Raw genomic sequence first — 13,907 nt, 5'->3', positions numbered from 1 at the left:
CTCATTAAGTATTCATGGTTAGGCACATTTTCTCCTCACCAGCAAGGCCCACTGAAGTAATGTTATGAAGAGTCCTTTATTATTTCTGATCCAAACTGGCTGTGTAATTTAGAAAGAAAAAGGTCTGCTTTGTATTTCAATTTGTTTCCAGATGAAAAAAACACAATTGCCATGAAAAATCTAAGAAAAGAAAGAAACCAAGAGCAAAAATGTCATGTTTAAAAGAAAAATGGCAAAAGCATAATTTGTACATGAACTGCCTCACAATATGAAAATTTACCTTATTTTGTGATATGTGAAATTGGTTTATAGAAAAGAACCCCAACATATGAGTCACTGGTGTTAGGGAAAGAAGGCAAGAATATTGTTTATATTCATAAATGGGAATGATCTATAAGCTAATAGACGAGTCTGGATTTAAACTGCACTTAAATGGCAATAAAAAAAAAGCGTGCTGTTTATCCTACTCATTCTTGGTAATAATGTAATAATTTTAAATTATGCTTTTGTTTTGGAAAGAGAGAAGGAGATTGTTCTCCTGCAAAGGAGTAGATTTCATGCAATATGGGATAGCTGTACTTTTCTTCTTACCTCAGGGAAATGTTCTTTGGAAACACAATGTTATGTACCTGAAGGTATGGGCCCATTGAAGTGCTGTGATTCTTGAGTGGGCAAGAAATGTTTCCTCAGAGGGGTCCTTTCAGGACCAGTGGAGATTGATGGATTTCAAAACCATCCAAGGCACAGCTCTTTGTCTCCTCAGACCTTTGACGTCTGGAAGGAAGAATATGCAAGTATGACTAATATTCACCCATGGCTGTGAAAAAGCTCTTCCCACAGAGCTTTTGTTAATGCTGTATCCATGCGATGCTTAGACTCCATCCTTCTGTGACTGGAAAATCATAATGGGATTCAAGGTAAATTTTGAATAATGATTAAAGTACTGAGAATTTCAGATTAATTAATCTTTCAAAACAACCTCAAAAAACCATTTGCATGGTTTGTTTTGTTTTTCTTAGTGTTGCCCCTCGACCATTCATTTTTTGCTGCATTTCAGAAAAGGTGGAACCTTTTTGTCATTATTCATTACAGCTGGGGAACCTGAGAGCTTAGTGGTGAGTCTGCAGCAGACCCCTGGCAGGGTAGGTGATGAAAATGTAGCTGATAATTTCATATAACATGCAATAATTCACAGTACCAATATTAAGATTTCCAAGGAAATAGGTGATGACTGCAATTACCTGCTTTCACACTACCATGCTTCAGCGAAACTAGGCCCTTTCATTTAGTATAAAATGTGAGACAGAATTTGAACTCTTATATTAAAATATCATCTGTTGCATTCACCAAATCTCAACAGAGTAGTAGATAGACCCACAGCTGGGGAGGAGAGCTCTGCATTGCAGAAATGTCTCCTTTTCCCACTCCTGATCATCCCAGAGTGCAAGAAGATTGGCCTCTCCCAGCAGCAGAAGACACAGACAGGGACCTCAGAGTCTGGCCAGGTCAGAGGAACCATCTTATGGAAAATATGGAAGATAAAGTAACTCCCACAACCAGCTTTACCCTACTTACCCTTTCTATTTAAAACCTGTACTGAAGGGAGTTCAGTATCTGAGAGGGTTTCGTTTTGGGGAAGGGACGGGCTGATGCATAATTGAATCATTTCTGATTTGGAGCGGCAGTACAAAGCCAGGCTTTCGCACCAAGTCCCTAAAATCTAACCCAAAAATGTCAAATCACCTTGAAGCAGAAAAAAATAAACTTCTAAGAAGAATGTAGAACAGAGAAATTCAGTTTGCTTATAATTGCTTACGTTTCCTTTGCTTTTCTAGTGCAAGAGTGCTGGATAAATCTAGTGTAATTTAAAACTTAACTAATTAATATTTTACCTACACATGCACATGGGGACGTTTTAATATACTCAGATGCTCTTTAGAAATATTGAAGCATTGCATCAAATTTTTCATCTGGAATTGAGAAACTACCACATTTTATTATAGAATCATAGAATATCCTTATTTGGAAAGGACCCATAAGGATAATTGAGTCCAGCTCCTGACAGGACAGCGCCAAGGGTCACACTATGTTCCTGAGAGCATTGTTTAAATCCTTCTGTAACTCTGTCAGGCTGGGGCTGTGACCACTTCCCTGAGGAGCCTGTTCCATTGCCTGATGGAATGTGGTTCAATCACAGAATGGTTTGGGTTGGAAGGGACCTAGTTTCAACCCCTCTGCTGTCTTCTTGATGCTGAGTGTTAGCTGATGATATCTCTGTAATGAAAACTGTCCTGAGGTAAGCCTACAGCTCTTGAGTGAACTATTTATTGCTCATTAACACTGTGCTTGTGGTAGTAAGCTTGATTAAGCCATTTCCAATTGCCCTTTGTATAATCTCATGAACCAGCTTGACTGCTAACAGGGACTGACTTGGGAGCTTGACTGAGACACATACTTTCATGGTGCTTCCTGTGCACATGTACTGGGGAAAAAAAGTTAAATTATTGCAGCCCCAGGAAGATGGTTATCTGCTGAATATTGAGAAGTGTAGTGCCATAGCCCTCAACAGCAAGGACCTAAAGAAGGATCACAGAAAAATCCCATTTCTGTGCAATATGCAGGTGGGATGCAGAGCTCTCTGAGATGCAGCTGGAAAGCTGTAAATTGTCAGGGGATAAAGAATAAGGAGAAAAGCATCACAGCATTTTTCCAGCTAGTGGATCCCCCCTGCACAGTGACCGACAGCCACAGAGAAAGGCAGCAAATGCGCAGGGAGGAATTTCCACAGGGGATACTTGGCTGGCAGTCCAGGGCAATCCTGTGAGCCAGCCATGCTGTACTTCCCTCCTAGCTGATGGGCCAGTCAGTAGAAGAGAAGGATGGACTTCTCTAGAAAGTGCCACTCCTCATTCCGAACTGAAATGCTTTCTGCTTAGGTCATTTTGCTTGGAAATGTCTTTAGGTGCACATGAGGTAATACTCCCCCTTTCTTCCCCATGCCATTCTGTGAGACAGGGAACATCAGTACTGACACTTCCTCAAGCAGCTCATAGCTTGGGCAGATGTTGCTTGGTTACACTCTGAATAATTTTCACAGTTTGCATTACAGTCACAAGGGCAAGAGATTTTGAATACATATATCAATCAGAGCTGAGATTGCAGGAAACAAGTTAGTAGATTTTGAAAGAAACACATGCACATAAAACTGAATCCCTGCCAGCCATGGCATCTGAAAACACAATTGTAACTTGTTTAGTGAAATTTTCCACAGTTGCAGGTCCTGATGGCACAGGTTGAGTCTGACAATACAGCTGAGTTGGTCAAAGCCAGCCACTACCATTGGAAGCTGTGAAGAGAAATCACATTAGCAGGTTTAGACCCTCAAGAGATACAAAAAAAAAAAAAAAAATCCCTTTGCAAATATCTGTGGAAGGTACTACATACCTTTGATGAGCATGAGTTTGCATGCTTTCTCTTGCTAATTTTGTCAGGTCCTACCAAGCATATGATGTGTATTTAACATCAGATTTGGTTGTCAGCAAGGACAAAGGTTGCTTTCTCTTTCAATTGGGGGACTGGGAAGTGTCCTGCTTGCCCTGCTGAGCCTTCAACTGCTCAGCTGTCTGTGCAGACATCCGTATGGGCAATCCATGTTACCCCCACAGCCCGGGCTGAGGACAGGGGTGCATGGAAGCTAAGGAGCTTCCAAAAAGACATGAGTTCATCAAGAAGAGGTTTACTTCAGGGTAGGAGACAGCAGTGATCCTTCTCCCATGGAGAAGGGTCTCCTTCACAGCCACTGCCTGCCTTCTCTGTCATCAGCACATCAGTATTTCACATGAGTACTCTGGAAGCACAGTGAAATGGTTATTTCTAAAAACCATGGTTATTTCTAAACCCACAAACTACATTCAAACATTATCCAGACAAAGGAAGGGCAGGAAAAACACTTCCCTTTGCAGCAGGTCTGCATGGTTTCTAAAGGTCAGCTGGAGCTGGAGTGGGAGTTTGTCTGACTCAGTCTGAAGGCTCAAACACTTAGAAGTAGTCCCTCTCATTTTGGTATTTCATAACTGTATGTCTTTAGTGCAGCTATCACCTGTCCCCAAATTCCAGATGCGTGGCACAAATATCAGCCCACCTTATTTACATTTTTTACATTGATTGGCAAAATAAGGGCAGCTTTGGTTTAAGTAAGTGTTGGTAAGGCAACACTTACTTAACTTGTTGGTTACCTGCCCTTGGTTTGGTTTGCAAACCCTGCAATAAATCACGATTATACAGGAAACTAACCTGATGACCTTAATTTTTTTTATGACCTCATAGAAATGTACCACAGTGTTTTTTTCTACCCTTTCTAATAGCCATGATCACCAGGTTTGTTACACCTCATCATTAGCTAAGAAGAACACAGTCACATATTATTTGTGAGTCAGATCAGTCATTTGAGATCAGTCATTACTACTGACAGTGAAGTTCTCACTATTTTAAAGATACATTTGAAAAAAAAGCTTTGGTCCTTGTAGCATCTTAAACCTGTTGCAGTCAATTTGATATATTAAAATTATGGGAATTTGGGTGCTACTGTTATACTGCCATTTGTATTTAAATTTTTTCCATTCAAGTACCCATCAACAGAGGCTCTAAAAAGGCCAGAGGGAGGTCTGGTAGACTAAAATCAATCATTTCCATGGTGCTACCCTGCTGAATGAATCAATTAGAAGCGTTTTCAAGGATCTTTTGTGCTACTTCCAATGCTTGTGTATTGCTAGACTATATATTCAAAGAGTCATGCTGCATGAATTAGCTTTTGTGGAGGATATGCCTTTCTTTATTTCTTAAAAAGACTATTTAGTTGGTTGCAGGAAATAAGTCTTGTTCAATGAGTGCTTCCCTGGGTAAATGGTCAAAGATGTGTCTGTGTGAAGGCACTAGGCGAAGAAAATTCCTACCAACAGAATTACAGATTATACTTTATATGTAATACATATAAATACAAGATAGTGTATATATTTTAACATGCAAAGAAGATTCTAAAACCTATAGAAAGTGAGGAATGTGACATCACTTGAAGATGTTTATTTGGCTAATTGTGTTTCAAGTCTATGACAAGGGACTGTTGTGATCTCTCCCTCCATCTTTATATGACATGGTGGCCTTCACCATATATCAAAAGCTACGTAATTCTTCTCTCTCATACATACATTAAATTAAGCCCTGCAAAAAGTATGAGTAGAGTATTATCTGTTCTGGAACTATGGCAGAAGGTCATAATCTTGTTTATCTGGCACAGAGAAACGTGGGCATTACCTTTGTACTATGACACGATTATTTTGGTATTGCCTTAATTAGCAACCATAATTGCTAATTAAGATGAAAACAAAGTATTTTGCGTCCCAGGTATTTTCATTAAACATAATTTACTTTAGAAAAAATGAACAGTGGCAAAACCAGGTTTCAAGGCTCTTGTAAGCCTAAGTTTTTTCCAGCATGGGCTTGGTGGGTGCATGTGACAGTAACATAAGCAAAGTGCACGTGCTCTTTGTGCACTGAATGCTGGCAGGGTGCTCTGGTGGGCACATCCATGGGAGTGGGGGGATCTGGGGGTGCTGTACCGCCCCCTGGAGAGGAATGGGGGAGCTGCCCTTCCACATAGCCCTGGAGAATCCCCCTCCTGGAATTGCTCTCTACTCTGATTTGTCATTTATTTTGCAGGTTTTGCTCTTGCTGTTGCTGAAAAGCAGAAGCGTAAAACCCTCTTGCTGTGGTGGCAGATGGGATTTGGGGGGCATTTATTCCTTCAGGGCAAAAATATGTGTCAAATTTATAATTTCATTTGTGTGGAAACATTACAGTGTTTTTGGGGCAGAGATGCCGAGTTGTTTATGCTAGACCACTCTAATCAAGCTCTCCATATAAAGTGCCAAAAACAAGGCCATTTTTTTAGTTACTTCATGAGAATTATTCAGTCATATAGAAACAGTATGTCTGAAGAGAAATATGCAGGTTGGTATTGCAAGTATCCAGTTGGAAGCAAGATAAGGCTCAATAAATGCAAATTGATAAACCTGTATGTGCTGCTAAATCCACTTGAATTACTTACACAGTATAGAGTCTGATGGTCACAGCTCTTTGGTGACACATTTTTGCTACAGCAAACAATCTGAGGATTGAGTAGTCCATGATCCCTGACTTGTGAGATAAACCTGCCACCTTTTCCTTCCAGTCCCTGAGAGTCCCTCCATAGGCCATGACTGCTTATTTTCCCCACTGGTGGACTTGCAATTGGTTCATCAAAAATGAGACACAAAATCCTAAAGTCTCCTAAAGAAATGTTTCCCCCTTTGAGGGGAAGAAGAGAAGAAGGCACTCTAGGGGCTGGAACTTCCGGTGTGATATATTTGATGCTCAGTTACTCCCAGATTATGTAGAATTAGGTACAATTTCTCTGGAATTTATGTCCTTGAATGTGGAGGAACCCAAAACTAACAAACCACCCTGTGAAGCTGAGGGAGAGTGGTGTAATTCTCCCATCCTTGGGTTTAGATGAGGCTATAAAGGGACAAAGGACTAAAACATCCCACTCTATCTGCCAAAGGTTAAACTTGCTGTGACCTCCTTAGTAACAATCCCAGTTGACCCCTTTGCAGGAGCCTGTGTTTCAAGCCTGCTGAACAGGGGATCCAGATCTCTCGGATGAAGCCAAACCCTGCTAGTTCTGTCTGCAGTCATTGCAGTTATTGCCAAGGTTTGTGCACTCTGTTGGGTGTATCTCCTGTGCAGCTGCATGAAACAAGAAATTGAAAGGTATCTATCCTTCTCAAAATGTACACAGACTCTTCTTTCAGCTGTAGGTCTTGAGGGGGGAATCACCAAAGATGACCAAAGTCTCCTACAGAGACCACTTTCATTGCAGGCTCACGCCCTATTGGGCTCAAATCTCATGCCTACCTCTTCACAGATGATGTGACCTCCTGCCCACTAATTCAGAGGGACAAGTTTGTCTCTTCGAGACTCTTTCCAAGCCATTACATAGGGTCTAGAGAAACATTTTGGGGAAGACAAGAGGATGAGCCATCAGCAGCCTTGCAAAAATGAGCCTCCAAGCTGCTGTGCTTGGGTGGACCAATCCCAGCTCCCTTTCCTGATTCTGCAGAGAAAAAATTCCTGCCATGTTTCTAATGCCTTCCTATTTGCTTGCTAAGAAAGGCTGCTGAAGATCATCACAATGGGATTTGCTCATAGTGTTTGTACAGCATGACTCTAATACACATTATAATGTGACTGTTTTTGTCCCTAAGCATTACATAGCTTAATTTAGATGGAAAAATTAGCACAATTATCAACTGAAGCCAAAAAAGCCATGCTGGGATGTTGCAGTACATCAAATTAAAGTGCAAGATAGGCTAAATAAATATATTTTTGTTCGGATAATGTGTCAGCCTATAAACAAGACATTTGTCATCTTGTGTGATGTTTTCCTGAGAGCTGTGATTTTTATAAGAGCAAAGCTCCCCAACAGAGCAGAAGCATGATTACTGCTGGTAGCTGCAGTGTGGATGCTCTGTGCTGGCCCTGTGCAGGCAGCCAGGCAGCTACCCACTGCCCAGGGACTACTCATGTCCTAGAAATACCCATTTTCAGAAAGCAGAAAAGAATGAAAATCATGAGGGAAGAAAACCAAGCAGTAAACAGCACTGGGTACCAGGAAAGGGTCACTGATTTTCTGTTAGCACTGGCCTGATCCTTCACAGGGAAGAGCTTTACGAACAAGTGGAAAATAAATGCACTGGGATATGCAGCTGGAGTTATTCACACTAGTGCTCCTCCACTTTTTTTGCAATTTGTACCTCCTTATTACTGTGGTCAAGGGTTGGCACGATCTGGAGGAAGCTGTCTTTGATCTCATTACTTCAGTTCCTGATTTCATGCTCATTAGCCACAATAGTTTAATTCAAGTCCTGTATTTTTCTGTCATCATTTTAACAGCGATGTTCCTTTGTTAAATACACAGAGAAGCTATAAATGGAGATGCCAATAGAAATGAATTTGTTAGATTGTTTGAGTGAGCTTAATTCCCCGTGACACTCATTAACACCCAGCTACATTTCCTTTTACAGAACAAGGCTTCTGGCACCATGCAGCATTGTCTGTAAGCACCTGTAGCTATCCTCCAGAAGCACTCAAAGTATTTTGGACATGTTACTAATTAAAGCCCAGAGCTGTAAGAGGATTTAGGTGGGACCAACATTCCTGACAATTGTAAATGTTGAATAACAAAGTAGCACAGCTGCTTTGTGCATGTGCAATATGCATATGCTGGTGTGTTTTAAGTCCAACAACCCACCCAGAAGACCCAGCTGCTCAGGGAGATTTTTCTGTAGCTTATGTTTTCCTGATTGAGCTCCATCAATGGGCTTTTTGCAAGAGTAGATGAGTGCTGGTGTCAACAGCAGAGTGGACAGGACCACCATAAGGCCCACATAAATGGCTTTATCCTGTGAGGGAGCCTCCTCCTACTGCCTGGGGACACCAGGCTGTTGCACTGAAAATGGTCTCATGTCTGAGAGGCAGTGAGATATTTGGAAGCCTCTCTGAAAGTCAGTATGAAACTTTGTGGGGCTGTTCTTACTGGTGAAAGTATTGGTGCCTATAACCTTTGAACAGCTTGGGCTAATCTGAGTTTCAGTGCTGCCCAGGGACTGAGGAGGGCAGGTTACACCGGAGTTGCACTGCAAGTCAAACAGCCTTTGTTCTTTTTTGTTTGGGCTTAGTCTTTGGGGTTTTTTTAACCTTGCCATTATGCACAAGCACAGAGGACAGCACAAGAAAGCAGGTGAAATTCTGATTTCACAACACTCTTTGAGATCTTTGCAATAGGTTTCCACTTCATTCACAATTCCTTTCGATGTGCCTAAATTTACTTTTTGTAACAACTCCTGCGATTCTGAAAATATTCCTTCTCCTTTGTTCCCTCTGCCACTTCATCAGCATTGCAGCAATAATCATTAGGGATTCAGGACTGATAAAATTAACTTTGGAGCCTCTTTTACTTTGGAGGATGATATAAAGATAGTGTAATTGCTAACTTGTGCATTATCTAGTGACCTACTACAAGTAGATTAGTTATAGCTACAAGTATTGAGGTGTTGAAAATAAGACCAAATGTTTGGTTTGGATTGGAAGGCTTCCTGCTGGATATCTGTGAGTGGTTTTACTTGCTAACTTCTGATGTTCAGTATTTAGCAATAGGAATACTTAGAGAGGAGAACCTGGAAAAGCCACAAATCCACAGTGTTGCTGAAATCTGTGGGAGGACTGGATGCTAGATACCAAGTACTAACTTTGTCATTATGTCTAATTATACAAACTCTATAATGGAGGGGTCATGACTATAACCCAGCTCTACGTAATTTCAGCAACTTCCAAGTATTTTCTCTCACTGTGAGAGAGTTGCTCCATCTGAAATAAGATTCCTCACAGGAGAGAAGGACATATTCTCACTCCCACATTAAAACTCCTCAGAGCTAACAATGATGCCAGTTAATAAGTTTGAAGCATCAGATTAGTAGTTGCAGTGAGACTTGACTGAAGGGGACCTTCTCTTTTCAGCCTACAGATATAACTGAAAATGCAAAACACATGCTTTTGGGTGCTGAAGCTCTTCTTCGGGTGGGAAGCAGCAGACTAAAACCTAGTCATGAGTACTGGGAGTTGAGTAATACTGCAGAGTTTATCCTAACAATACTAATCCTTTAGATATATCAAGATAAGAGCATGCCTTGTAACCATGGTGTAATGGGGAATGCTAGACAGAAAAAGGGTGATTTAATCATTAGCCCCCATCATACAGACAAGAAATAGATAACTATCATATTAAGGAATTAACTGGGAAATGTCATGGAAGAATTATTGCTTGCTATGAAATCAGTGTCTCAACTGCATTTATTATTTTTAATAATAATAGAACTATGACTTCTATTTCCCAATCTAGTATTTGGAAATATTTTCTGGACCTGCATTAGGGGTGTTTAAGGTATGTCATGACATGCATCAAGAAAGGCTCTGCAAGATGAAAACAAATTCCAGATGCAAAGAGTGCTGATATTTCAGTGCTGGAAAGAATAGCATGCCAACTTCCTGCTGTGCCCTAGGCAGACACATGACCCTTGGGACATTTTTCTATTTTAGATGATGTGGTGGGCTCTCATGAGAGAGGAACTGATAGTGCTATTTTAACACCCCAGTTTCAAGAAAAAGTCAGCTCACAAAGCCAGAACAGTTCCTGCTACAGCTGCATCTTCAGCATCAGTCTCAAATGTCCTCAACCCCGAAACTATCACAAATGATCATTATAACTGAGTTCTCCTCTCTGCATATCACTGTGTTAGAGTCTGGAGCTAGTGAAAGGTATGTGCTGAATTAATGAGATTGACTAGAAATGAAGAACACTGAGAATTTCCATGAAAGGGGAGGAAAGCCTGTTAGACTAGTTAGACCCCAAGGAAATGGTCACTGGCTGCAGCAGACCTGAAATGAGTTTTTCTACTTGGTTGCAGCTGGATTTTTGTAAACATGGATTTCTGTTTGGTGGGTTCAAAGAGAAAAATGGTGGTAAGGGAAGGAAAGCCTGCAAATGTCTTCTCCAAGCATTGACTTCTACCCCTATCTATCTTTAAGCAGTGGGATGATTTCCTTTTTCCCCACCTTTTTTTTCCTTTTTTTTTTTTTTCTCTTTAAAGAGGATGTTGCCAAGGGGTGTGCTATGACAGCAGCATTCTGCAGTATGTTATTTGCTTCCTTCCTAATCAAAATATTATGGAATTGTTATTGCATATCCTTGCTGTAATTTTGGAAATGTAATCCTGAGCGTTTGGGGGATCACACTCTTCCCTGCCATGTAAACTTCCTATGCGGATTCTCTGCCAAGTTTTCAAGTGCTCCAATTTCAAGTTATTTTGATCTTATCTCTTGTGTTTCCATAGTGCATTTATACCATTAAAGATTCTTTATCAGAGTCAGAAATTACATACAATTACACTCTGTGTAAAGGATCTGTGAACATGGGCTGTGCAGTCCAGAGCTCTCTTGTTTAATGAAGACTGAGCAAAAAGTTACCTGGGCTGCTCCAGAAATTCAGTTAGAGGAGAGGTACAGATTTTGTAGCTACAGTTTGAACTGCCCCTAACCTTAATATACCACATGTTACACATAAAGGTGACCCCTCTAACTTCATCTGGTTTGGAGTATAAATCTTAATAAACAATCCTCGAATTTTCTTGTCTAAAAGCTGCAAAGTTCTGCCTAGAGAGCCAAGCTGACACAGGTATAAAAGAGAAGGAGTTTGGACTAGTGTGCCTAAATGATGCAATAGCACAAATAGGTAGTAAATGTCCTCTCCTGATTTCTGAAAGCTCTCTGTAGAGCTGGGGTGTCCTGAGGGAGTTCCCCCAGCAGCTGCTTTTCACTGCTTGTTGAAATGCCTGCCGTGCATCGCAAGGGTGTCGATGGTTTGAGATCCCTTCACACAGACTTGCCTTCGGTCCTCAGCTGTGCTGCTAAAGATGACTCTGCTCGGTGCCTGCCAGCCACAGGGCTTGGAAACACCCGCAGCAGCTCCGGCACAGCTGTGCTGCCTTTGCTCCTGGCACACAGATTGATTCAAAGATGGAGAACATCATGTAACAGCTCAAATCTTTATGCTGATCCTGGGGCTCTTCTTCCTTAATGGGGAAGAACATCGTGTACTTTAGGAGGATTACGTATTTGATGATTTTTGGTTTTTAAACACCTTTTCTTAACTGCTTGCTGTTCTACCCTCTTTCTTGGACACCCAGGCTCTCACAGCAGAACACTACATAGCAATGGAAAACCATTTATCCTGGTGAGACTCAGGCACTGTAATCCATGGATTCATTTGCACTCAGAGACTTACTTTTGCATCCTGAGTTAAATTCAAGGACTTCTATCTTTGAACATCCATAGTATATCTTGGATCGGTGAAACACTTCACACACCAAAATAATGCATTATGCACAAAATGTACTTGTGTAGATATGTCCAGGGAAGATGGAGGCAGAGACTAACTGAGAAACAAATGGAAAACTGGCTTTAGGATAAGAGCTTTGGCAGCTCTGACCATCCTATGGAGCAGGCAGGAGTGTGAGGTGCTAAGGTCACTGACAAAAGCAGAGAGTAAACCCAGAATGCCTAATTTACCTACCTTGAGAGCAGCAATGGCTGCTTCTCCAGGGTGCTGATGACACTATCCCATAGCAAGGTGAGCACTGCATGATCCACCAGACACTGAATGAGAGGCTAAAGAAAATACTCAAACACAGACAACAATACCTCTGCATACATACCATGTGCTAGTGAGGAATAACCAATCCCATCTCCTACAGAAAGTGAGCTTCACACCTTTGTAAAGCAAGCCAGCAGCAGAGGGGTCCTAACAGTCATTTTGAATGCTACCTCTTATTGCCATGGCAAAATGGCTTTCAAAAAGCTTTAAGAAACATTTTACATCAGCCAAAATCTTGATAATGCACAGAAAAGCCCTGTGTCAAAAACTCTATGTGATACTAGTGAGACAAGTAAAACATTCATTTATGAGAGTTTTTCCACCCTGGGAACTGCTAGGGTTGCTGGAACATACTTTGCAATCTTGGATGAGCATTCCGTGGTTTATACCCTATGCTCCCTGGGATTTCAAATTGCCTGCAAACCAGTATTCTCCTGCTGGGACAGTCATGCAAATAAACAACTCACTGTTATTTTATGACTCCCCTTGAATTTCTCAGTGAGACATTTCTAAGCAGCAAATAGTGAAAGCAATACCACATAGCATCATCTCTCTGCACTTACTTGGAGAGCTCTAGCACTTGCATCTGGGCACTGCACATCCTAGAATGTGGGCTGGCTTACATATGAACCTCCCTGTCTTCTATTTTCTTTGTTACTAGTTTTAGTAAGCCTTTACTTACGTAAAGTATTTCCTTTTCTTATGAAAACTACCAGCAGCAGCTGATGTTTGTGATGTTATTCAGCTGAATTAACCAATTCATTCCCACCAAAAATAGCATGTGTTCTGCCCCTCTGTCATGTACAAATAGAGTTTTCCCACCAAGACCCACACAAAGCTGCTGCATCCGAACATGGTTGCTCTCTGCCATGCCCTGTACCTCCCAGCAGCTTGTGTGCTTGTTACAGCTCATGTACAGCATGATATCAGATGTTTACTATCATGAGTGGCCAGCTACAAGCAGGGCTGGACCAGTGCCAAGCACAGGGGCTGCAGCAACACTTAAGCATCCCAAACTTCCCCTTTTGGCAGCAACAAGTATCAGGTGTGGTTCCGTTTGGGTTTTGTTTTTTTTGTGCATACCCAGCTGGTGAGGTCAGAACAGGACAATGAGGGAGGAGCCCCTGGCAGGGCACAGAGGGGCATTGGGGACAGGGAGAAAGCTGCTTGTGGGGGTGGCAGGCAAGGGGCATTGGGGATAGGAGAAAGCTGCTTGTGGGGGTACCATGCAGCGCTGGGCTGGGGGACGGGGAGCAGCTGTGCCTTGATTTCATCAAGGGGGCTGCTCACACATGACAATCATCCTGCTGCCTACTTGGTCCCAGAGCCAGCCAGTCTGTAGTTAACCTGTCTGACCAACACTTTGCATCCACCCCTTGGCACAAACCCAGCAGTTTCTGCTCTGTAGTCCATTTCTGTTGTAAAGCTGAGGGTGTCATATGAAACCAGACATTCATTTAACTTCAGAAAGGGGATGTAATACCCAAAACCATAATTTTTTTGGACAAGTACACATTTTTGTTTCCTGAATGAATCTTTGCTCTTGTGTTGTCCCTTTGACGAGTGACTATCAAAAAAATTCAGGAGAACGGTTGACATTATT

General features: G+C 41.6%; 1 protein-coding gene and 1 long non-coding RNA gene across 3 annotated transcripts in view; one reads left to right on the top strand and one right to left on the bottom strand.

Moving 5' to 3' along the window:
• The window catches only part of RIPOR2 (RHO family interacting cell polarization regulator 2), a 108,338-nt gene that overhangs the window by 7,483 nt on the left and 86,948 nt on the right, over positions 1 to 13,907 (top strand). The window lies entirely within an intron of this gene.
• On the bottom strand, positions 10,201 to 13,280 carry LOC111925275 (uncharacterized). Of its 2 annotated transcripts, XR_002862151.2 has the most exons (4): positions 12,868 to 13,280; positions 12,224 to 12,318; positions 11,936 to 12,086; positions 10,781 to 11,723 (listed from the first exon to the last, which is right to left on the bottom strand). It is a non-coding gene; the product is annotated as an uncharacterized LOC111925275 (long non-coding RNA). The 2 variants fall into 2 exon arrangements; XR_015288539.1 differs by lacking the exon at positions 11,936 to 12,086 and having other exon boundaries at positions 10,201 to 11,723; positions 12,868 to 13,201.

Source organism: Cyanistes caeruleus, chromosome 1, assembly GCF_971803275.1.
Source record: "Cyanistes caeruleus chromosome 1, bCyaCae1.hap1.1, whole genome shotgun sequence".
NCBI classification, from domain to species: domain Eukaryota; kingdom Metazoa; phylum Chordata; class Aves; order Passeriformes; family Paridae; genus Cyanistes; species Cyanistes caeruleus.
This window is presented reverse-complemented; position numbering and strand designations above follow the sequence as displayed.